Source organism: Siniperca chuatsi, linkage group LG8 (assembly GCF_020085105.1).
Source record: "Siniperca chuatsi isolate FFG_IHB_CAS linkage group LG8, ASM2008510v1, whole genome shotgun sequence".
Classification (NCBI taxonomy): Eukaryota; Metazoa; Chordata; class Actinopteri; order Centrarchiformes; family Sinipercidae; genus Siniperca; species Siniperca chuatsi.
This window is the reverse complement of record NC_058049.1, coordinates 27,285,441-27,312,318: the sequence shown is the minus strand read 5'-3', so window position 1 is coordinate 27,312,318 and position 26,878 is coordinate 27,285,441.

The following is a 26,878-nucleotide window of genomic DNA, read 5'->3' as shown; positions in this document are numbered from 1 at the left end:
TTACTATCGGTCCAATAAAGGCTGTGTTCAACTTACCGTGCTCTGTCCTGTGTGTTCTGCGTTTGACCCCTAAGAGTCTCCAGTTGATCCAGAATGCTGCGGCACGTGTGCTGACAAGAGATCGTATTTCTCCAATATTAGATTCTCTGCACTGGCTTCCTATAAAATCCAGAATAGAATTTAAAATCCTTCTCCTCACCTACAAAGCTCTTACTGGTCAGGCACCATTGTATCTTAAAGAGCTCATAATACCTTATTACCCGTCTAGAACACTGTGCTCCCAGATTGCAGGGTTACTTGTTGTTCCTAGAGTCTCCACAAGTAGAATGGGAGCCAGAGCCTTCAGTTATCAAGCTCCTCTCCTGTGGAATCAGGTCCCGGTTTGAGTTCGGGAGGCAGACACCATCTCCACATTTAAGACTAGGCTTAAGACTTTCCTCTTTGATAAAGCTTATAGTTATGGCTGGTTTCGATGAGTCCTGAACCATCCCTTAGTTATGCTGCTATAGGCTAGACTGCCGGGAGACTTCACAGAATGATCCTCCTCTTCTTCTCCATCTGTATGCATTTTTATCCCATTACTGCATGTTACTAACTCGACATCTTCTCTCTCCCATAGCTTTCTCGTCTCTCTCCTTCTGTCACTTTCAGCAGGTATTTCTACCTACAGAGTTGCAGAATCTGGATCTGTGGTTATAGGCCACCTGCTGCCCCTGTGTTCCTGCTCGACAACTGCTGCTACAGTTGATGTTATTGGCTTTGTTATTATTATTGTCATTATTAGTCCTATGCCTATCATTCCTATTATTATTACTACTATTACATTATTACCACTATAATTCTAGGTGGAATTTGCATTGTGATGTAGTTGAACTTACGTACTGACCGACTGTCTGGATGATATTGAACATCATCACCAGAAAAGCAGGAAAACATCTGAGGTAGTGGAAGAGGTGAAGGATTTTCCAACAGTGGGTGTGTATGAATATGTGTGTGATAACGACCATTGGGACCCCCAGTCAGATAGTTGAGTTGGAGAAAAACAAGTCATTTTAAGGACATAGCACAAGGGGGGAAATAACAAAACACTTGAGAGAGAGCCAGGGTGAGAAGAAAATAGGAATAAAAGTGATACGAGATATGGGGGGAAACGAATGGGTTCCTGGAACAGTAGTTAATGACCCTAGCGCCTTGACATTTCCTCCTACACAAACCAGTAAAATTGGAAGTAAATTTGAAGTTATTTGATAATATAATATAAAATAATAGGTGGTGAAAAGAGAGCAAACACTTCTGAAAGCTTGGCAAATTGCATGCATGCTGTATGACAAGCAGGTGATGTGGTAGAAAATTCCTAGAGAGTCTAGTTTTATCTCTGCTGCTTCCAGAGCTGTTTTAGTTTTAGCAGTAGCTACAATCCCATTGAATCCAATATTTAGATTACCAGAAGGGTTTGGGATAGCGGGGTGACACCAAGTACCAAAAGGGTTTGGAATAGCGGGGCAAAACCGAGTAACAGTAAATCTGCTGCGAATCACCATCACCCCCAGAAGGGTTAAGTGGGAGACAGGTAAATTGGGTTATATTGTCATAACCCCTGCAGGCGACAGCTCAGAGAGGCTAGAATTTTATCCCACAAGAGTGAAAATGTACAAATCGTCATTACTGCTAGTAAAATATTTGTAATGATAAAAAACAGTGTCATGGACATGCCAGGCTCCACAACCCCACAACCACAATGTACTCCCTCACCAGAATTCTAATCAGGACTCCTGTTGCCAATTACACACTTGATCTCCATCTGCATCACTCCAGCCCCAGTACAAAAACACACCACTCACCTCAGTCAGTGTCCGGACTTGTTTCAACAAGGACACTACTCTCTGCCCTGCAAGACAACGTTTGGGACTCCAGCCTTTGAAAAGTGTGCTTTCTCCTCTCCTGAGCTCCCGTCTTCTGCCTGGTGTTCTCCTGTCTCCAGTGAATGTGTCTCCAGCCTCTGATCTCCAACCCCACTAAGCAAAGGACGGTATCAGTAACCATTATCCACCATTCTCCTCACTGCTTGTTTTACATCGTGTACAAAAAAAACATCTGTGTGTTTGGACTGGAAGGAAGCCAGTCTACAGAAGACATCCAGTGGGAAACAAGGAGAGCACCAATGAAGGACCTCTCTGACTGGGGTTACCTACACGCACAGAGCGAAGAGGAAAAGAGACTCGGGGCTGAATGGAAAACATTCTAGGGAGAGGCCAACAAGGTGCCAGCAAGCAGTCAGTAAAGAATGAGAGTGCAAGTGGATGGCATCATGAAAGCGGAAGATCCTGTGGCTGAAGAGAGACAACAATGATTGAATCACATAGAAAAATGAATATCAGAAGTCGTGAACACACAAATATGGCAGTTGAGAGAAATAGAAAACAGCAGGTATGCAGCTGAGAAGTGGCAGGAGAGTTGGGGAAGCCAAATACGAAGAACCACGCATAGAAGTAAGCCTGATGCCAGTGGACATAACAACAGGCCCATGTGCCCTATAATAACTAAAGCACAAGGATATCACCAATATTTGCCATGGTCATTCATGGAAATGGTTGGACTGGCAGGCAGACTCCCAGACCTCACTGAAGGGGCAAGCAAATGGATGAAATGAACATTGACCCTAGGTGACATCAAAGCTTTGCTCATGCATGTGGCTGGAAAATACATGACTGAAGAACTCTGGGAACACAACTGATCACGTGGGTTTTGGTGAGACACTGCAATGTGGTATAGGCTGAACTAAGAAAGCAGTATCCAGAGAAAATGGACCCCTCCAAGCTGGATGGAGAAACACTAAAAGACAGTGAATGCCCATCCAAATTTCTGCATGTGATTCAGCAGAAGTGGAGAGATGAAACAGGGAGTGCCTGGAATGCTAATAACTCCGGAAAGACTGCCCAACAAATCCATGGCAATAGGGGAGCCCAGAGGAGCCTGGGGGGACTTAATCACACGAGTTCCCATCACATCCGCAAGATGAGCCTACATTACGGTGACAACATTCATGATTGATACAGGAGCCTCCTATTTGTAGCATGATCAGCCCCGATCCTGATGAACATTTTGGATCTTTATTAATGGAAAGAATTAGACTTTTTCTGAAAGCTGGCTTCTAAGTCATAAACTAGGCATGTCCAGAGACTGATAAACCTTCTCCAGCAACCTCCTCTGTCCCATGACCATTGCCAGACTCAGGTCATTAATGGAAGGTTGAATGACAATTTCTCGATTTATGGTGGCCCAACCTCACAAGCATGAACAACCTAAGCCAGGCTAGTAAATTATAACTTACACTCCCTGCTCATGCATAACACAACCTGACACCACCCTCTTTTAAGCAATATCTCATGATCTCTGGTCTTCATAAAGTTAAAACTAGGTGTCAGGGAGCCTACACAGACACCACTGTCTCCACCCACCACAATCATTAGATCCCAATCACCAGACTACTGATTACACTCACCTGTCAGCAATCACACACCTGCACTATAAAGCAGCACTCCTCCCGTTCACTCACTGTCTGGTCTCAACCCTACCAAGTGGTTTATCCCGACTCACTTCCATGCGGAATATCTTCCTGTCCTCTGGATTCTCCTCAGCCTGTGTGTACCCTCGTCTCCTGGCTCTACAGCTCCACGCCATACTCCGTAAAAGAAACGGACTTCCTTCATCAGATAAGACTTTAACAAAGACATTCCAATATCTTGTTTACTTACCTGCTGTTTGCTTCATCTGTGTCCATCGCCTGCTTTTGCAAATAAATCAACCATCGTATCTGCAGTTACCTCTGTGTTCTGTGTTTGCCTGCTGACACTAGGACCTGAAGTGTTAAGACTAAAAGAATAAAGACAGTGACTTTGCCATGCAGAATCAAATGTATTAATCAATAGGTTACATTACAATGTACTAGTGGAACTTGCTGTTGCCATGCTGATGGCACCAGACCCTGTCAACAAGAACTGTTTATGTAACGAAATTAATATGATGTCATACAAAGTATACATCACCATTTTCTGCATTAATAAAACTACTCTTTCAGGACATCTATAATAATTTGGGACAGCATGTGTAATTTAGAATACAGTTTTAGGGATGTAAGTCCTTGCTTACCACTCTAATGACATATTGCCAAGAATATTTTCAACTGATCTCTTGTTGTCTTAACCTTAATATTAATCCATTGAATATGCCTAAGGTTACTGGATGGCATATATTCACCTATTATGATGTGCTGAATAGCTAATGAAACAGGGAATGTGAATATGTATCTACACAACAATTAATTTATCATGGCTGGTAATAAGAGGAAATGTAAGTGTAAGTATCGCTTGTCTGAAATCCAAGCTCAGAGAAAAAGACAGTCATCCTGGAGTTCTCCACTGTAGCCTCGGCCCAGGCAAAACACCTTGCAGTCCTAAGCTACTCTGGCTGTGAGACTGCAATGTGTTTTGCAATGCGACCATCCCTTCTCACTCCCCTGACTACTCCACTCCAGGAATGGACGATCATCCCACTCTTATGTGGCTCGGCTCCACCATCACTGGTGCCCTGGAGCATGAAGCCGTTTCAGCTAAGCCTGAAGATCTGCGGCTCCTCAATTAAATTTTATTTATATAGCGCCAATTCATAAAAGAAGTTATCTCATTGCACTTTTCCTATAGAGCAGGCCTAGACTGTACTCTTTATGATATTATTTACAGAGACCCAAGAAATCCCACCATGAGCAAGCATTTGGCGATGGGTGCAAAGCCCAAAGCAATGGGCATTTCTACTCCTTGCCAAGCCCCTGTGGATGCACGATCACTCGTCAGCGGGGGTTTTGAGAAGGCTCTGGTGGATATGCAGGACTTTCCTCTACTGGAAGGATGCCCCCATGTTCCAGCGGTCAAGTCCTCTTCCTCCTCTTGCCGCAAGTTGCTGAGGGTGGCTGTGATCAGGAGAAGCTCTGGAGGTTTCATTCATCCAGAGACAGCTGAGAACCCCTCTGCTAAGAAGGACGCTGCCCCGTCGCTGCAGCAGTCCCCGGCCATGACTATCCCATGGATGGTTGTTGGAACTCGGTGGTCGACACGATCATCGACTCTGCCTCCTCTCAAAAGCTCCCTGGACTTTTTGGCTTCACTCCCGACGACTATCATGAAAATCATAGTCCATGTCGGCACCAATGACACTGCCAGTCAGCAATCTGAGCTGACAAAAGCAGACTTTATCTGTCTCTTTGACCTACTCAACAGCAGTGGAAAGCATGCTTTCATTTCAGGTCCAACTCCTACACTGGATAGGAATTGTGGTCATGGTGGCGGCCTTGTTGCTATCTATAAGAAGCAGTTAATATGTAACCTCATAGCTTGCAATGATTTTTCTTCCTTTGAAGTGCTCATGTTTAAACTTGGTGGGCCACTCCCGGTCATATTTGCTATTATTTATTGCGCCCCTAAACAAGCTGCTAATGCCCTTGCTGCTGTTTATTTTGTAAATATCACTAACTCTTTTAACTTGCAACAACATGTGTCTGGCCAAACTCATTTCCGTGGCCACACTTAAATTACCATCTGTGGAAATCAGGGACACGTTTGTATCTGATCACTTAAGCATTGTTTTTAACTGTGAATACAGGCTGCTAGTACTGAATTATCCCACTATAAGTACACATGCTTCCTTAATTTTCAACTTATTTATATAGCACGCCAATTCATAACAGATGTTATCTCATTGCACTTTTCCTATAGAGCAGGTCTAGACTGTACTCACAGATGTGTAATATTAATTATCATAGTGCCTCTAAATTTTGTACACTGTTCAATTCTCCTGGCAATGTGATTCCTCCAATGCAAACGATTTGGATGATTCTTTTAACTACCTGTGTTCTTCAACCTTAGATCTCATAGCTCCTCTGAAAAATCGATTAAACTCAAAGACTAGATAACAGCCATGGTTTAATGACAGTATTCAAAGCTGTAAAAGGAAATGCAGAAGAGCAGAACGCAGATGGAATAAATAAGGTCACCAGGTACACTTTGTGACTATGAAAGAGTTGTTACTCTTATAATGGGATGGTGAAAGATGAAAGAACATGTCATTTATCTGGACTTATTTCTGCCCATCAGCATAACCCCACATTCCTATTTAGGACTGTGGATTAGTTAGTTAACCCAGCCTCTTCTTGTGCCCCTGCTGATTGTGAAAAGTTTCCTTTGCACTTTGCTGGAAAGGTTGAGTTAATAAGATCTGGTATGACCCTGTTGGGACTCCACAGATGAATTCATTCATTTGGGAGATTCATAACTGAATTTTTGTTAGGAGGCTGTCTCCCTCTCAGTGTGGCTAACTTGATGTTAGTTATGTTATGCTCCACACAGACAGTCTTTGCATGCTAACTAACTCGTTTTAACTTGAAGATAAATTTTGAACAGCTCGCTGTCAACTGGCTGCATCCCAGATTACTTTAATACTGCTTGTATCCAACCAGTGCAAAAAAACCTGGGCTTGATCCTACCCTCCTGGATAACTGTCATCCAATCTCTAAACTGCCATTTATTTCCAATATATTTCCAAGGTTCTTGAAAAAAAATTGTTTCTTCGCAGCTTCTTGATGCTGTGGAAAATAATAGTACTTTTGGAAAGTTCCAGTCTGGTTTTCGACAGCCCTTCTCAAAGTCACTAATGACTTTAAAATGAATGCAGACGCAGGCATGTGTTTAATTCTTGTGCTGCTGATCTTAAGTGCTGCCTTTGACACGATTGATCATGGCATTCTTCTAGATAGACTGAGGCACTGGGTGGACATATCTGGCACTGCACTAGACTGGTTCTCATCTTATTTGTCCAATAGGAAATTCTGTCTCACCATTAATAACTTCATGTCGTCGTTTTCCCAAATCAATTATGGTGTGCCTCAAGGTTCAATTCTGGAACCAATACTGTTCTCCTTATATATGCTCCCCTTGGGTGATGCCATCCGTATATATTCGTTTCGTCCAAGGCGCGAAACTTAGTCCACTCCAGAAGTCATTCTCAATTGTGAAAATTGAGAATGACTTCTGGATGGAAGCCGAAACGTCTTGATTCTGAAAACAGTGTCCAGATGACTACGACTGAAACCTTTACTACGACAGAACACTCCTGGACGAATGAGGGACTACACCGTCCTATTTCATTTACAGATTTCTGTCACAGATATGGGTGGATGACCTATATATGGTGTTGTCATGATAGCAGATATCGTAACATATACAGTATTTGGCCTACCATGTATAACATTTAATTAACACTGTCTGTTAATTATTTAGGTTGTAAGTGGACAATATGCCATTTTATTCATAAAGTGTGTGGTGCCTTCCAACAACTGATAGGACAAAGCTTTAACATGGGGAAAATTTAACTTAAAACTTTATTAATCATCACAAATAATTATGATAAGATATGGTGGGAGTGGACTAAGTTTCGCGCCTTGGACACAAGCAACCCCGTCCTCTTGCAGAAGACTTTGTCATCTTCATCACCATCAACATATATATGATAGGTAAATTACTTCAGGTGATTAATAATTCCTAATATTAATAATCCCTTGACTTTCCAAAACATCTTAGTTGCTGAACAGTGCTAAAGCTAATTTAATTGGTAGCTATTAAAGTTGTTGTCTTTTGTGTGTGAAGTTAGCAGATAAACATTTATAAAACATTGGTTATTGTGTTTTTGTGTGTATGAAATATTCCGGTCACTGTCCCGAGACAAGAACACTGTAGCAACTTCAGATCGAGACTAAGTCGATTATTATTATCCTAGTAAAGGAGTGGTGCCCTGTTTTAAAATGAATTTACTGAGTTAAACACTGTTATTTAATATGAATGCTGATCTTATTCTGATAGCTGGAAGTGAGTGTAAACCTGATCCTTCCTCTTACCAAAATTTGGTTCATTCGATATCAGTTTAATGCATTTAAACCTTTTAATCTGCTACATATTCATGCATCGGAAAAGCCGTCTCAGAGCTCCCTCTCTCCAGTTCATTAGTTAAAACTGTAGGCTTCTCTGTGAAAGTACAAGTGATACACCTAACAAGCTGGTCCTGATGCTAATTGCAGGAAAGACTATTTTTGCACCCCTGCTGTATTCAGACAGCACACCAATCGACTTATTAGGAAGAGACATTTTATGTTCTTTAAAGGCCAGAATTATGTGCACACAAGATGGCCTCTACATAGACTTTCCTGAAAGTCCATCAGCAGGAATGATGCCAATACAGTGTTGGGATAAACAATGTTTAAAGGGGGTCACCCACTTGTGTAGTTGCGATCAATAAATTATTATTATTATCAGAATTATCTGGAGTTCTACAAAGAAGAGGTTGGCATATTACTCACTCCTGTGCAACATTAAAGAAGCTAACATAATATACACACACATTTATTTACAAGATTAACAAAGCAAAAACACAATTTGAAGTCTAACTCTAAATACTAAACTACAGAACACAGGGTGTGTGTGCGCGCAGGTCTGGCTGCGTGCCAAAAGGAATGTGTGTATGTTTCTTTGTTCTGCCTCTGTATGTCCAGCGTGCACAAGCATGAACCCACATGATAAGAAACAAAGAAGTTACTCTCCTTTTTATTAACCTGGTGACATCCGGGTCAACAGGTCAGACTGGCCAATGCTGCTTTCAGTGGCTCTCAGGATTGTGGGACAAAAGAAAATGCAGTCTCCTAACAAAAGTTCAGTTAAGAATCACCCAAATGAATGAATTCATCTGTGGAGTCCCAACAGCAGACATAGCAGGAAACCATTAATCACATAGGTACCAGGCACCACAACAAGTGTGGTCTAAATATAAGACAGATGTGGGATTGGTTAAATCAGCACAACCCGTGTGCATTAAGCTAAAACCAGGAGCTAGGCTCCCATACCAGAAGCAATATCCACTGAAGCAGCAAGCTATGGAAATAATCAGATCAACAATAGAGGGTCTGGTAAAGGCAGGGGTCCTGATAAAAACAAAAAGGCCCTGCAATACCCCAATCTTTCCGATTAAGAAGCCATACTCTAATGATTATCGATTGGGGTATGATCTAAGGGCTGTTAATGCCATTGTAGATGCTGAGGACCTGGATGTCCCAAGTACGGTAATTCAATATGTAGACGACCTTTTGATTTGCAGCCAAACAAAACAGCAATGTGAAAGAGACTCTATTGCAACTTACAATTCTGTCAGACAGAAGTTGAATATCTGGGGAGAAAACTGTGTGAGGATAAAAGATTAATAGCATCCACACAAGTAAAGGCTATAGCTAAAGCTCCAAAGCCACAAACAGTGGGACAAATGCTTTCCTTTCTGGGAATGTCAGGGTTCAGCCACACCTTTACGAACCCTTATATGTGCAGCAGGGCAAACAAATAATTTAGCTCAATTACAGTGGACAGAGGAGGTGGAAGGAGCCTTCCAAGCACTTAAAGTAGACATGCGCTCTGCTCCAGCACTCAGTAACCCAGATTACACCAAACCATTTCACTTATATATTGCAGAACGATCGGGTTACGCCAGTGTAGTGTTAATGCAAGACACCCCAACAGGTAAGCAGCCACTAGCCTACCATAGCACCAAATTAGACAATTTTGAGTCAAAAGCCCGCTGGAAATAATGGTGTAAAAAACATGCCAATTAGATATTGGTCCAAGGGAGATTTGGGGTTTTCCAGATGCCCAAACAAAGAAAGCATGACACCATTATTTCCGGTAGAAACATAAGGAATTTTTTAGAAAAGTTGGTAGACTATCCACCAGAATAGGAGGGAAGTTGTGTGCTGTAAAGAATTTAACTCTATTGCATTGAACTCTGATCTTCTCCAGTGAATTATTTGAGTGCCTTGAGACTCTGAGTAATTTGTAAAGAGTTAGAAAGGAATCTAGACTTAACCTTCGGCCCTGACCTGGACATCTGACCTCCAACAAGCTGAGGGGGGCTGCAGAGCTGGGTGAAAATGATCTGTGGGTTTATCATTACAACCAACTCCTTTCACATGATATATAGTCGTTTGATCCATTGTTAATATATAATATTGATTTGTACAATTTTAATGCAGGTTTAACCAGAGTTTGACCAAATGCCAGGTTATTACGTGCAGAAGTTTGGAAAACACTGAAGGCTGACACTCTGTATCCTGACATGTTATGAGCTATGCTGATACTGAACCTGCTGGCTTCTGTAGGTTGTATTGCTGACCTGTAAAATCCAGGCAGAGGGAGAAGCAGAGAAGTGCAGACAGCAATATAGCAGTCATCAAATCCTGTCTGACAGTATACATTGTTTAGTGTGTGTATAGGCATGTTAGTGTGTGAATGTTTGAGGCACAAACAAATGTGAGTTGCCTTTTGTTTTGCATATATGGTGCATCTCTCTTTCATAAACACTATATTATATATATTTAAACCCCCTTCTCTCTCACACACACACACACACACACACATTACCGAAGAGCTGTTTCTTAGCAACCGTCTTACACTGTTCTCTGCAGAATGAGATCAGGTATTTTCTCTCCCTCAGTGTCTGTCACACTGATACCAATTAGCGTCTTCATGGCGATACCATTTAGTGTCTGTTACAGTAATACCACTTACTGTATCTGTCATAGTGAAACCAATTAGTGCCTTCCACTTAGTTAATTACCATGCAGGCTTCAACACCAGTGGCATGTGAACAGGTTGTGTGAAAATGTGAAAGATGCAGTGGAAGGTGTTGCATCACAATCAGAAACAGGTATTGCTCATTAAACACCAATGTAGATGTGAATGTAGAGGACTTGTCTTAGATGACATGGCACTTGATGATCCTGGTTTAGTGATAAAGATTTCTTGAGGTTGGAATTAGTAAGTTAATACTTTTTAAAATTAAAATCAGAATCAGAATCAGAAATACTTTATTGATCCCTGTAGGGAAACTCTTTGTTACAGTAGCTTGCCTTTACGTCAGTGCACACAGGAGAAAGTACTAGAAAACGATATGATACACTATAAACACTATAAACAGGTCAGAAAATAAATAAGTATCATGTCGGTATAAGTATAAGATAAACTAAGTGTCGAGTACCAAGTGGGTTTACTGGTTGATGATGAAGTACAGTATAAAATACAGTGTCACCACATATGTAATAAGTAATAGTAATAATAAGCGGAGGTGCATGTACTGTCAAGAGTAATAGAGGTATATGATATCAATACAATAAATAAGAAAAACTAACATGGGAAAACTAATATTGCACGGGAGTAGTACACAGAATATTGCCCAATTATTATTAATTATGGCAGAAATGTAATGCTCAATGTCCAGTTTAGTGATCTAAAGTCAAACAGACTAACCCTTAGAGGGAGGAGTTAAATAGTTTGATGGCCACAGGCAGGAATGACTTCCTGTGGCGCTCTGTGGTGCTTTTTGGTGGGATAAGTCTTCCGCTGATTGTGCTCCTTTGCTTGACCAGCACGTCATGGAGTGGGTGGGAGACACTGTCCAAGATGGCATGTAGTTTGGCCAGCATCCTCCTCTCTGACACCACCGCCAGAGAGTCCAGCTCCACCCCCACAATGTCACTGGCCTTACGGATCAGTTTATTGAGTCTGTTTGCGTCCGCTACCTTTAACCTGCTGCCCCAGCATGCAACAGCATACAGGATAGCACTGGCCACCACAGACTCATAGAACATCTTCAGCATTGTCCGGCAGATGTTGAAGGACCTCAGCCTCCTCAGAAAATAGAGGCGGCTCTGGCCCTTCCTGTAAACCGCTTGAGTGTTCTTGGTCCAGTCCAGTTTGTTATCTAAGTGTACTCCCAGGTACTTGTAGTCCTCCACAATGTCCACACTGACCCCCTGGATGGAAACTGGGGTCACTGGTGCCTTGGCCCTCCGTAGATCCACAACCAGCTCCTTTGACTTTGTCGCATTGAGCTGCAGATGGTTCTGCTCACACCATGAAACAAAGTTCCCCACCACAGCCCTGTACTCCGTCTCATCACCACCGCTGATACATCCCACCACAGCAGAGTCATCAGAAAACTTCTGAAGGTGGCAGGACTCTGTGTGGTAGCTGAAGTCTGTGGTGTAGATGGTGAAGAGGAAGGGAGGGAGGACGGTCTCCTGAGGGGCCCCAGTGTTGCTGACCACGCTGTCTGACACACAGTGCTGCAGACGCACATGCTGTGGTCTGATAGTCAGGTAGTCCACAATCCAGGACACAAGGGGGGCATCCACCTGCATCGCTGCCAGCTTCTCCCCCAGCAGGGCTGGCCGGATGGTGTTGAAAGCACTGGAAACGTCAAAAAACATGATCCTCACCGTGCTTGCCGGCCTGTCCAGGTGGGTGTGGATGCGGTTAAGCAGGTAGATGATGGCGTCCTCAACTCCCAGCCGGGGCTGGTAGGCGAACTGAAGGGGGTCCAGGAGGGGTCTGACCATGGGCCGCAGCTGTTCCAGCACTAGTCTCTCCAGGGTCTTCATTATGTGGGAGGTCAGTGCCACCGGTCTGTAGTCCTTGGAGCCACTGGGGCGTGGCGTTTTCGGCACAGGAACGAGGCAAGATGTCTTCCACAGAATGGGGACCCTTTGAAGACTCAGGCTCAGGTTGAAGACATGCTGAAGGACTCCACATAGCTGGGGGGCACAGGCTTTTAGCACCCCGGGGCTGACGCCATCGGGGCCTGCAGCCTTGTTTGAGTGGAGCTTCATCAGCTGTCCTCTCACCTGGTCAACAGTCAGGCACACAGCAGAAGTTACAGTTGGGGGAGGGGTGGGAGTCGTCGGTCTGGAGAGGGCCGTTAGCCTGATGGGGAGGGGGGAGCAGAGTACTCAGAGGAGCTTGAGGGCTGACAGCAGCTGAGTTAGAGGGGGGATGAGCAGGAGCCGGTGTGTTGAATCTGTTAAAGAACAGATTAAGTTCTTTGGCCCTGACCAAGCTGCCTTCAACTCCTCTGCTGCCAGTCGGTCTGAAGCCAGTGATGGTCTTCATGCCGCTCCAGACCTCCCTCATGTTGTTCTGCTGGAGTTTCCGCTCCAGCTTCCTCCTGTACTTCTCCTTGGCTTCCCTGATTTTCACGTTCAGGTCAGCCTGGATTGCCCTCACCTCCTCCCTATTACCATCAGTAAAGGCCCTCCTCTTGGCATTCAGAATGTCCTTGATGTCCTTTGTTACCCACGGTTTGTTATTTGGGTAACAATGGACCATCTTGGTTGGGACATTGCAGTCCACACAGAAGTTAATGTAGCCAGTGATGCACTCAGTGAGCCCGTCAATGTCCTCTCCATGAGGCTCGCAGAGTGCATCCCAGTTTGTCACCTCAAAGCATTCCTGCAGTGTCTCATAGGCCTCCCCTGACCATCTCCTCACTGTCCTTGTGGTCGCAGGCTGCCTTTTAACCAGAGGCACATAGCAGGGTTTGAGGTGAACCAGGTTGTGGTCTGACCTACCCAGAGGGGAGGGGGAAGAGCTGTATGCATCCTTAACGTTAGCATACAGCAGGTCCAGTGTCCTCTCCTCTCTAGTAGGACAGCTCACATACTGGGTGAAATTAGTCAGTGTTGTTGAAACACTGACATGGTTGAAGTCACCCGAGATTAAAATGAGTGCACTCGGGTGTTGAGTCTGTAGTTGTGCTATGGTGGTGTGAATGGCGTTGCACGCCGATGCCGGGTTAGCAGAGGGGGCGTGTAAACAGCCACAACAATGGCATGTGAAAATTCACGTGGCAGATAATATGGCCGGAGTCCCACAGCTAACAGTTCAATGTCCGGGCTACAGATACTCTGCTTGATGTTAATGTGACCAGGGTTACACCATCTGTTGTTAACCAGAACAGCTCATACCGCTCCCGGTGTGACCCCTGTCGGCCCGAACAGTTTGAAAGCCGTCGATGGAAACGTTATGGTCCGGGATATCCTGGTGTAGCCATGTCTCTGAGAAGCACATCAAGCTACACTCACGGAACTCCGTTCGACTCCAGGCTAACGCCGTTAGCTCGTCCATTTTATTCGCCAGCGATCTCACGTTACCCATGACGAGAGAAGGCAGACACGGCTTAAATCTCTTATTCTTAAGTCTCTTTTGTCTGCACCCCTCTCTCTTCCCTCGCCGCTTCGTTCCACCTCTGCATCCTCGGTGTGTACACACCACCTCAGCTTGGTGGTGTGTGGTATATGTTAGGTGTAGATTTAATTTAGTCATATTTATATATTTTAAACATATATTAATTTTTTTAATTATTAAAGATATCCATTATACTGTTACCGTCCTTATATCAAGCAAAATATCATCCCATCAACAGCATCTTATTACTACTCAATGTTTCTATGATATTAATAATATTAATAATAACAACAATGTCAATAATAATAATAATAATGAAAATACTCATAATATTACTAAAACCTTGTATCAATATTTATAATAATAAATGAATGCATAATTAATTAGGATGAGTGTGTCAGATTTGTAATAGTTGAAAGAGGTCTGATCTGGAGTGTTGTGGTTCCGATATACAGTTGTAATGAGGTGAAAAATATTCTAGGGAGATGTAGTCTGTGGTCTTATTTGTTCAAGCAACATGAATCACATACTGGGAAGACCAGTTGCACAATTTACAGTGTTCAGTCAGACAAAGGGTCAGTCAAATCACATGATTTGTTATGGTACGGTCTCCATATATTTGTTTAATGTTTAATACAAAATAAAAGAAAATCCTGTGTGTTTTTGTTAATCTTTAACCATGCTACTGTAGCGGCATGGCACTAGGGATGGCAGTGTCGGTCAGTAGGTCTACTATATCATTTTGTGATGATTAGACAAACAATTTCTGATTTATAGTCTGATTTATGTTATGCCACACCAGTTATTTTGCATTTGTAACGCTTCCAGTGGTCGATTTTAATGACACTTTCAGGGTATGTTTCAGGTACTTATTTGGACATAACTTGTGAGTTTTGAGATGATCGGCCCAGCAGTTGTTGACTTTGGACTATTTTTGTGCTGAGCCATGCCCCTTTTGAAGTTGAACAAGCTTTATACAAAGTGTGATAAGCTTGGTCCAATGATAATACACACCAAATTTGAAAATTTAAAGTCAAGCAGACTTACAGTGTGAGGGGCGTGGCCTTTCCAAAATTGCAGCCCCACCATGTGGCCGATTGGGCTCATATTTCTGTGGAAGTAAATGCATGTAATTTCCAGTTATTGGGCCAAGTTTCTTGTTTCTAGCTCATTCCAGCTCACAGCAATTTGAACCGATTTGGCATAATAATAATAATAAACTGGCACAAACTCAATAGGGTCCTATCACTTCATCATTTGAACCCCAATAATAATAAACCTGCACAAACTCAAACTATAAGAATAATCTGTCTTAGGGTGGGTTCACACCAGTCTTGTTTAGTCCGGTTGGTGTGAACGCCGGACTTGAACTCTGGTGCGGACCAAACAACCGCTCTCTGGTCCGCCTCTTCCTCGAAATGCCTGCATTAATAAATTATTTAATACCTGCTGTCTTCCGAGAAGTTCATATGTGCGGCCCTCTAAAGTCTGCTGATATGTGCTCCAGATCAACATCATCATGAACAAAACCTGACGGTGCTCCATGATGTACGATATCCAGGTAGACATTTGGAGGGATTTGTTGTATTTTTACCCACAGACAGTATGACCAGTAATCGAATGACATTTCCACCACATGGCTTTTGTTTACAATTTCTGGACCGTTTGAATTTTGCCTTCAAAAATTGCATCCTTGCATTGGTACAATTCAGGGACTGGACCTTTATGTGTGAACCCGCCCTTATTCCTTCTTTTGTATCTTATAGGCAGGAAGTGGGTGTGGGGTTTGGAATAGTGTTGAAAGCAGAAAACTAATCAACAATTTTAATAATTGATTAATTGTTTTAGGTCATTTATCAATCAAAAAGGCAAATATTGTCTGGTTCCAGCTTCTCAAATGTGATAATTTGCTACTTTTCTTTGTTTTATATTGTTGAAAATTGAATACAGTGGTGTGACAAAGTGTTTGCCCCCTTCCTGATTTCTTATTTTTTTGCATGTTTGTCACACTTAAGTGTTTCAGGTCATCAAACAAATTTAAATATTAGTCAATGATAACACAAGGAAACACAAAATGCAGTTTTTAATGCAGGGACAAACACTTTTTCACACCACTGTACATTGAAGTTTTCTATTTGAGGGGATAAAAGTAGCCATTTAAGTGTCACTATACTGTGAAAACTGTGATGGGCATTTTTTACATACTTTTAACAGTTTATACTTAAACAATCACAAAAAAATCATCACAGTAATTGATAGTGAAAATAATAATTTTACCTAGTACCCTAGTTTTGAAGAACAATGTCTCCCTATAAAGAAAATATGAGGACAAAAGGGGAGTAAACACAAAAGAGAGGAGGAGGCAAGCATGGATAGATATTTTTTTCTCTTATCTATGGCATGTAGAATAGAAATCAGACTACAGACCCCTGCTGAGTTCAAGAGAAGTTACAGTCTGATCCCACTGCTTTGTACAGTAGAGAACAAAATAAAAATCACCTCTGCGTGCTGTCAAGCTGCTTTGTGTGTGGGGTTTGCCTCCTGCTGTGTGTGTGTGTGAGACTGTACATGACAATAAAGCTCTTTGTATGGGACATAGAGAAGAAAGAGAGGATTGATGTGACTACAGTGATAGTAGAGAGACAAAAGTAGTGAAAAATAATACTTTACTGGTTATAGAGCTGCTGTGTTGTCTGAAATGGTGCCTCATTCCATCTGACACTGCAGTTTTCTTCTGAAAACTAGAATATGATGAGAGACGGAGTTCAACCAGTAAAAAACTACAACTCCCTAATGAAGCTAACATTTTATGCAAGCAATGCTTGACACTGTTATTGGCTGCTCATTCAGAAAAAGCATTTACTTCTGCGCACCAATCAGAATTTAACAACATTTGAACCAGAACAGTTTTGTTTGGTTACTGTCAATCAAATCTGATCAAACCACACCTACACAGTTCTGATGAAACTAATGAGCTAAGTTTTTGAGTGTTAAATTCTTAACAAATAATACCTTACGATTTTTTCTTTGAATAATGTTGATTTAGTCATGAATATTTAATGTTATAGAGAAATGCATTAATTTGAACCCAAGATGTTAGGGGCTTTAAATCCGTGAGTAACTTTAGGAAAGACCAACATGAGACTTTACTGTTGTCTGTTTAATGTACTCTCTGCAAGCCACTGTCTGTACTCAGCCAAAACTCAAAGATCTTCTGTTAGAGAAAGAAGCACCACCCTGTAACACCACTCAACGCTAATGAGTGCATGGTGTGTTTTTGCAGTTCAACGAGATCAACAGAATGGCGTATCTTCTCTGCTGATGCAATCAGGGTGATCATGTCACACCAGCTACAGGAGTCAACATCTCACAGTTACATGTTATTTTATTATTAATTTTATATCAATGATTTAAGCTGATCAACTTGAGAGTTCTGAATTGTTCCTGTACCTCCAGTATTTAGTGCTGCTCATATCATTTGCAGGTTGTATCTGCAAGTTGTACAGTTTAAATAGGCTGTCAAAACCTTAGTGTTTCTGCCTTCTTAGCCAACAGGATTGAACTAAATCTCTGAGTTTTGGTCATATATAACTCTAGCTTAATTTAAAAAGATGAAACCGAAACCTAAATAGACTCGATAAGGGATTTGAACGGATTTAGATTTGATGTAAAGATTAAATTCAGATTTGCCTAAAGGCTATGAAACCCCAACCCTAATTGCAAAGCCTCAGAAGAATAAGCATCCAGTGCATCCCTGATCTTTGTTAGGTCCCAAGTACAATGTGTTTCAGAATCCTTTAGCAATCCCAAATCAGTTTACCTCTGCCGTGTGCATCGTAATATTAAACATATTAAAAGTGATGCATTAATTATTTCTTTCAAAAAAAGAACAATGCCCCTAAAGTTTTCTTGAGGCACAAAGGCCCCTAAAAATAAATGTAAGCGTTGGGCCCTCCACAACTGCAACACAGCAACTCTCAGCAGCTGCAATACTGAGAATTCACACAGAAAATGTAAACTTTTAAGGCTACAATAGCCATTAAGGTTACCTATTAACATTATAATTAAATAGTAATTAAAGTGTATATAACAAAGAGTTGCACAGGGTAAGTATGTGGGACTTTAAAAAGTACTCTGCTATAACTCACTGAAGTATGAAGACATATTTAATTGGGTTGTTGTGACCCTAAAAATATTCACTCTTATTATGCCACATGTTAAAAGAAGATACAGAGGAATTAAATAGACTGAGTTGAGATACTAAAATTATGAACACTCTTTCTTACATAATTTTAATGAGGCAACAGCAGCGTAAAGCTGTGGCCTGAAGATTCCTTCATTCAGTCCTTCAGCTTTACTGGATTTATCTTTTGATTGCCATTTATTTAGTATTATTTAGTGTAAATACTCCATTAGCTGATATCATTTTAAAGTCTGTATTAATAACTTTAACATGTCAGAGGTGCAGGGTCATTCTCTCTTTGTTTTTGTAGAATAGCTGTAGTATTTAAGCAATTAGGGATATGATTAAAAACAGATATTTAAGCTTTTATAGTGTAAATTCAAAGTTATCCTGGCTATCAGTGTGCAGAGTCCATCACAGATTTATTGGAGAGGTTGAAAAGCAGGTGTGCAGTTGTGTGTGTAGGCTTGTGTTGAGCATTGCTAGTAAGATTTTTTTCTGTTTGTGCAATTTTTTTTTTTTTTACATAAACAATCTAGGTGATCGCCTCACATCAGCGCGTCAAATGTAAATGACAGACAGCTGATAAAGTTGTAGGAATCTCCCAGTTGAACCTGGTTTAACACATCCAGTGTTGGGCAGTGATTCAATTCAATTTTATTTATATAGTGCCAATTCATAACAGAAGTTATCTCTTTGCACTTTTCCAATAGAACTGGTCTAGTCCGTACTCTTTATAATATTATTTACAGAGACCCAACAAATCCCACCATGAGCAAGCATTTGGCAACAGTGGCAAGGAAAAACTTCCTTTGAGTGGCAGAAACCTCAGGCAGAACCAGACTCAAAGGTGGCTGGCCATCCGCCGCTGCCATGTTGAGTTGAGAAAGAGTGAGAGAGAGAGAGAGAAGAGAGGCAGAGAGAAGTGGGGTGGGGGAGAGGGAAGTTCAATGCAAAGTCCACCTAGAATTTGAAAATAATAATGTAATGGTTAGTGATTGCATTACTTAGTAATGTGTGACAGTAATGTGATTACTTCCTTCAGTAACGAGTAGTGTAAGGGCTTACAATTTGAAATTCAGTAATAACAACACACTTGTCGTTTTCCTGCTGAACATTTTCGTACAAGTCATGTCTCTTCTTAAGCATTCCTCTGGTTGACCAGCTGTTTGTAGTGCTCTGTCAGCTACCTGTTGTTTATCAGCAGTGTAATTATTCCAAGCTCTGTCGCGGTCTGCTATAAGACTCTTGCAGCTTGGGTTTTTTTTGTCAATTCAGCCAGTTGTTTCTGCTTGAGCTCCCTGATTCTCTGGTACTCTTTCTCTCTTATGTCCATCTATTAAATTACGTCTTTTTTAAGCTGGACCTCTGACTCCACATGCTCTTTCTGGATCAATGAGGTTGTGGCGACGCCGTCCATCTTCAGCTCAAAGATCTTATTTTGGTGTGCAGACTCAAATTCTTTCAGCGGAATCTGTTGTTTACATATTAATTTATATTTTTACTGACAACATGTGTCTGTGTCTGAGTAATATTTCAATTCAATTAAATTTTATTTATATAGCGCCAATTCATAACAAAAGTTATCTCACTTTTCCTATAGAGCAGGTCTAGACTGTACTCTATAAAATATTAATTACAGAGACCCAACAAATCCCACCATAAGCAAGCATGTGGCGACAGTGGCAAGGAAAAACTTCCTTTAAGGACTGACAAAAATTGTAAAATTAAAGTAAATTATCCTAATTTAAATAAAGTGCACAAACAAGAAATGTACTAAAATTTTCATTAAAGGTTTTCCAGAAAAACATTTATTTTACAGATTTTACCTGAGTTATTACAATAAAACACCTTCAATTAAGTGATCCCTGAGTTGTCATCTGAAACATGGGCGAAGGATAAGGAACTGGGCGATGCATGTCGAGGGGAACGATAAGCAGAATTATAGGCTGGCTGGCGGCAGAAGTCTGAACTCTCCCCGCCGCTTATGCGGTCACACTGTGTGCGGTCAGACTGTATGTTACAGCATTTATTAAAACATTTTTTAGATCAGATCCCATAATTGGGTCTTCACAGTGGACCAGGAGAAAAGGCTGCAGGCATATGTTAATTAGGGATCCAAGCAGCAAAGCTGCTGGAGCCCTATTGTTTTTGGTCTTGTTATTAGGGGTCCAAGCCTGAGGGGGCTGGGAACCATGAATGCGATGCATTGCAAATTTTGCAAGTGGAATCTATGGACCCTCATGATTTGATACTCCAAAAAATGCGCAAGTTATAAAGGAACAACTTCCTGTAGGTTGCAGTGAAACAGGAAGTGATGTCATATCTCCACATAGGTTTGTCCGATTAACATGAAACTTGGGCCAGTACTTTCCCATGCCCCAGCGAGGATCTGCACTTTAGCAATCTATCCAAATATGTTTTTTATCATAGGTATGTAAGCTATTCTTTTGTGCAAATAACCCCGTTATCAAAATCTTTAGCTTAAATTTGCACAATATCTGAACATAACTTGTGCAACATACTGAAATTATGTGTTTACACTTCACTGTTTGTTGCAATGGGAAGGTCCTCTGTGTCTTCGCCCATGCCTGTCTTACATTGTTTTAATAACACTTCATCTCTATTAGTTTTCCCCTTTGGTATGTTTCCTGAGTCGATTTAGTGTTAGGGCAAACTCTTGGTCTTTTTGCTACACTATTCCGAAAGTATTTGCTCATAGGTTGTTCCCTATTTTCTCTGTATAAAGAGGCCTTCTTTTAACTGTTGACAGCTGATAAAAATCTCCAACAGCTATAACAGAAACATTGCCATGGGGAGAAAAAGCACATTGTTTAATTTATCGTAGTCTGCCTTGGATATAGGCCAAAAGTTTGTGATCAACAATGGAAATTTAATCTATTACTAATATTTGTAGATCTTTCAATCTGGCTCTTAATGTATATACTTTTTCCTCCTTAGAGGTTGGTATGGCAATGAAGCATTATTACCAATCGCAACGCTGTTGTATATTGTTGTAGCAATGTTAAATGCAACCACACCAGTGGGAGCAGTTAATAAAACATGAATGTCATCTGGACTATTAGACATTGTTGCTAACCATATGCATACCTCATAATACACAGCTTTTATTAAATGAGACTTTCCTGTGCTTGCTCATCCATAAATAAATCCATGAAATGGGTCAGAATTTTTCCCATTTACTTTATCTAGGCACCATTGACGTATTTTGTAGCTCATTTAATGAGCGCATAATAGATAATGCTTCTGATCGTTTAATTTTCTGCATTTGAAATTCAATTCTCCGCTAAAAGTGTTCGTGCAGCAAAAAACGTAAGTGGAAAATTCACCAAAATTGGCAGGTTGTTCAAGGTTGTGCTGTATCAATCAAGTTTACATTTTTGCAATTATGTCGAAAGCGGCTTGGCTTAGAGTCAAAATCCGTTACCATTGTAATCTCTCAATTGATCTGCATCATTGATTCATACAGAATTCGATTTGCACGAACTAGGTTCATGACTGAGTTGATGCTTAAAATTTGGTAATGTTTTCTTAAAGTGGGTGTGACTTATTACAACAAATTTACATTCTAGACATTTCTAGACAATTGACATTTCAAACTTCCATTCCAAAAATCTAAATAAATCACCCATACCTCCTATGGAGCTGAATTTTTTTCTGAAATGTGACAAAAGTTTGAAAATTTGTTTCTGTCTGTAACGTTATCTTATAAAATGACGTTTATCTGAAAAGTGTTTCGTAATCGTACCAGCTCAAAATAAGAATTTGGCAGGCAGATGTAAAATAATCCAGGTAATAATCCAGTTAACAGCCATTACTAGTAGATTGACCGAGTAGCAGTGCAGATGCCCAGCAGCAGCACACCCACTCAAACAGTATTTTCAAACTTTCAGACTGTGATGGATGACAGTTTAACCAATCATGCTCAAAGCAACACAGTGAGACAGCCAATAGTATTTTTATTCAGCATGGCAACATAGCAACTATAAGAAAATATGATTTATTAAATAAATGTGTGTATTTCGTTTTATTTGTAGGCTGTTATTTTATTAATTGGTCAAATGTTGTTTTCATTGCAGTGTATGAATAAAAATGTGTATTCTTTTAAAAAAGACTATGTACTATGTTTGATGGAATGATAAAAAATTGTTACATTTGTATCCAGAATTATAGAGTTTGAATGTTAAAGTACACCTTAAACACCTTATACCTTAAAATTACAAATAAAAACGTTAAATTGTTAGTTTGTAAATAAAACTTTAATTATTATATGAATTATATGAATTAATCTTCTACCAGATAATGTACTTTGGAATCAGTAGCTGAACAAAATACCTGCAAAGAGATACATATAGACTAGAACACATTGGGATTCTTAAAATTTTTGTTTAGTATTAAAATCTTACAGATAAGTTTTAATAGTTATTTTAAAAAATATATTAGATGACCAATGATGCTGCTTAGGAGGTAGAGCAGGTTGTGAGAGTAAAGCTTTCATTTGCAATGTTTCTTTCCTGATGCAATGGACACTTTCAAAATAAGTGGTCTCCTTCAGAGTGCCAAAAATGTCATTGCATTTTTATGCATTGACTTTTAACTGTTTGCATTACTTAGATGATGCACATGTTTTTTTATTTATTAAAGTTTTAGAACCTAATAAAATAAAGAAAATATGTAATTATACTGAACTATATCTGTTATATTTAATGGAAAACAATGATTTTCAAGTATCGCAGAGAAGCTGACTTCAGCTATGTAAGGGTTTACATATGCTGTATTTATGGTTTGGGAAAAGTGTGGGAACAATTTTTCAGACAGAAATGTTGGATGCAAAGTGAAAAGGACCCCCACCGAGGAGGATTTTAGAGCAGCTCTTCTCCTGCTGTTTTTCAAATGATGGAACTATCAGTGGCCTTTGGCTGAAGACTCAATACACCACAGAGAACCTGTACTCCTGAACTCACTTCAGTTCATTCCAGGTCAGTTCAGTGCAGTGCAATTGAAAAAAGTGTATTGGTGACCCTAAGTGCCCCTTCAAAGGTATAATTAGACAAACCACTAATAAATATCCAACATCTCCTTTGTATCATCAAAATGTGTTGTGGGTGAATGTAATGCCATCTTGAATAACAATTTTATTAATTTTCTGCTGGTTATTCCTTCAATATCTATACTTGGAAACTTTTATGTCTTTATTATGCAATCAAACAGAATAGGTTTGAGAGCAAAACTTTCCACATTTCAATCAAAAAAGAGATTTGAGAGCGAAAACTCAAAAGAGCCCTAAATAAAATGCAAAATAATAAATCACCTGGACCAGATGGACTTCCGGCTGAATTCTATAAACACTTCTGGGATATTCTATCACCACTATTTTACGGAGTAACTGCAGAAATTAAAGCTACCTTGACTATACCCATGCACATGAATACGACTTCTATTAAAACCCAATAAAGACCCAACCCACCCTTCCAGCTGCTGCCCACTCTCACTAATCAACACAGACTTAAAAATTATTACCAAAACACTAGTGACCAGAATAGAGACAGTCACCCCAATGCTAATTCACCCTAACCAGACAGGCTTCATCAAAAACAGACATGCTTCAGATAACATACGTAGGCTTTTTAACTTAATCAATATATCACAACAAAAACAAAAAACCATAATTGTGTCATTAGATGCTGAAAAAGCATTCGATAAAGTAAATTGCACCCTGCGCAAGTTTGGTTTTGGAGAGTCGTTCATCCATTGGATAAAGACACTGTACACTTCACCTAGGGCCACAATAATCACAAATGGGGTCACCTCACTGAGCTTCATACTTCATCAGGGAACCAGACAAGGATGCCCACTCTCACCATCCCTATTTGCCATTTTTATCGAACCTCTCACAGCAGCAATACAGCAAAACAATAAAACTGAAGGAATTCAGGATGCCAATTCACAACATAAATTTAGCCTCTATGCAGATCGATGATGCTGATATGCTGATTTATTATTATACTTACAGAACCCTCCCATGTCACTACGAGAAACTTTCAATGTCATTAACAATCTTTCCACAATCTCACACTACACAATTAACTGGAACAAATCAACTATACTGTCACTGTCTGAAGACACTTGGGATTCTGCAACCCATGATTTCCCCATCCCACTTCACATTGCCAATATAAAATATTTGGGCATCAATATTTTTTGCTAAAAAAATAGAAGATGACTACAAATGCTGGACAAAGCTCCCACTAACTCTAATTCGGCGAATCGCAACAGTGATCCCCACCACCCCCACCGAAAGATGGTTCAAAACAACCTTAACAACTCATTTTTACTGGAAAAACGAAAACCCCAGAATCTCACTTTCAACTTTGGACCCAAAAGCATAACTACAATAACGCATGGCTAGAATTAGAACAAAATCAATGTAAAACCACCTCAATAGAAGACCTCCCTTTCCTAACACAATCAAGAAACTGAATTACTGTAAGAATAATACAATTTCCACAATTCAAATAAAAATCACTAAATCATCACTAACACCATGTAGACACACCCTGGTGTGGCACAACCCAGACTTCCAACTGCACAACACCCCTGTTTACTTTGCATCATGGCACCAAAAGGGAATCACTCATCTCCATCACCTATTTGAAAGCAACCAGTTCATACAATCCACTAATCCAGAAATACGGGGTTGGGAAGGACCAGTTCCTCCACTACCAACAATTAAAATCCATAATTTAATCCAAAATTAAAATAACCAACAACACACTACAACCTTCCAAGCTAATCGAAGAGAAAGAGAAATCGTCTCAAAACGTTATACTTATATCCATCTGAGATTCCTCCATAACAATCCCAACTACAAAATGGGAAAATGACTTGACTCTCTCTCCCAACCCTGATTTCTGGATTCAAATAAGTAAAAACATCTTCTCCATTACCACTAACACAAATGTGCAACTTATACAATATAAAACTATCCACAGAACCCACATTACGCAAAGTAAAATGTTTAAAATGGGATTAGCTGACACAGACATCTGTTCACAATACACTTCGGATAGCACAGACAATTACTTTCATGCCACTTGGGCCTGTCAACCAGTTCACTCCCTTTGGATAGCAGTTACTGAGAAACTCTCTACAATTTTGGGCTGCAGAATCCCATTATCCCCATCACTCTGCCTGCTGGGAGACATCTCACAAGTCGCCCTCCCAATTAAATATAGAAACCTTTTACTCAATTCTCTAACTATTGCTAAGAAAATAATCTTTCAAAACTGAAAAACTAAAACATCTTCTCAAATCACTCACTGGGTCAACCTACTTTCAGAACACATTTCAATAGAGAGAATAACATCTTACAGAAAAAACAATATATCAGTCTTTAATGAACCCTGGAATACATTTTAACCCATCTAAACTCAAAATAGAACTCAAAAACCAATGTACATGACTACAGGTCCCAGATTGTATTCATACTCACACACACCCAAAACACACACACACACACACACAATTTGTTTTCTTTCTTATTGGTGTTGCCCTCTTTTATTTATTTATTTTGTAATCATTTTTTAATTACTCATACATATTATTTATTAATTTACATAATTATTAAACAATAGGGTGTGGGGCTGGACGGCATGCTAGAGACCCTTAGTGGCAGAAAATTACAAAATACTGTGCATTTAATTCTCCCATATTTAAAAGCGTGACACTTTCAGTTGCTGAATGATACCAAATACATTAATTAAAGAATTAATTGAATTGTTCATTGTTCCCTGTATGGGCTATTGATAAAGTCCTGATATCATCCTGAGGGAGGATTAGTGAGTCATAAATTTGCCCATTGTCACTTAACTTTTACTGGTGTCCTCTCTGAATTCATAGCATGGTGGGATGTGGGGTTATCAGGCCTGTTGGGTCCAGGCCAGTTATAAAACAGGGCAATGGTCATTTAACTTCCCCGTCATCTTTGCATTCTGGCAGATGTTTGTTTAAGCTCCAAAGAAAGTGAAGACAGGATGGGGGGACAAGGGGGAAGTTTATCTTTTGAGTTCTCACAAGCTGTTTATGACTCAGAGGCCATATGAACAAGCTGTTTGGGAGAGGGCATCAGTTCAGTTTGTTCATCATCCTCATTATAATCCTACAACTTTTTCCAAGAAAACATGCACTGCATTAAAGTCAATAAAGTGATATAATGGCTCTTCCCCTCCCCTTCATGAGTGTTAACATTTGACATTTGGTATCTAGGTTGGTGTTGATAAGGTATCAGAAAATGAATATTGGGAAATGCCTCCTTTTTAGTGAATTAGTTAAGTTAAAATCCCAAATAAATTCTCAAATGTAATTTAACCAAACCAAAGTTTAATGAGGATCAGTGTTCTTCTAGCCTAGGAACCAGTTCAATCTGCAGAACTCACGTATCATTTCCTCTGACAGATACATCTGGCCTTCCTCCCATTCAGACATATTTCCACCCATACTGGATCTGGTTGGGCCAATAACAACCATTTATCTAATATGGGGCGTGTTTAATACAGTGACGGTCAGAGGAGTG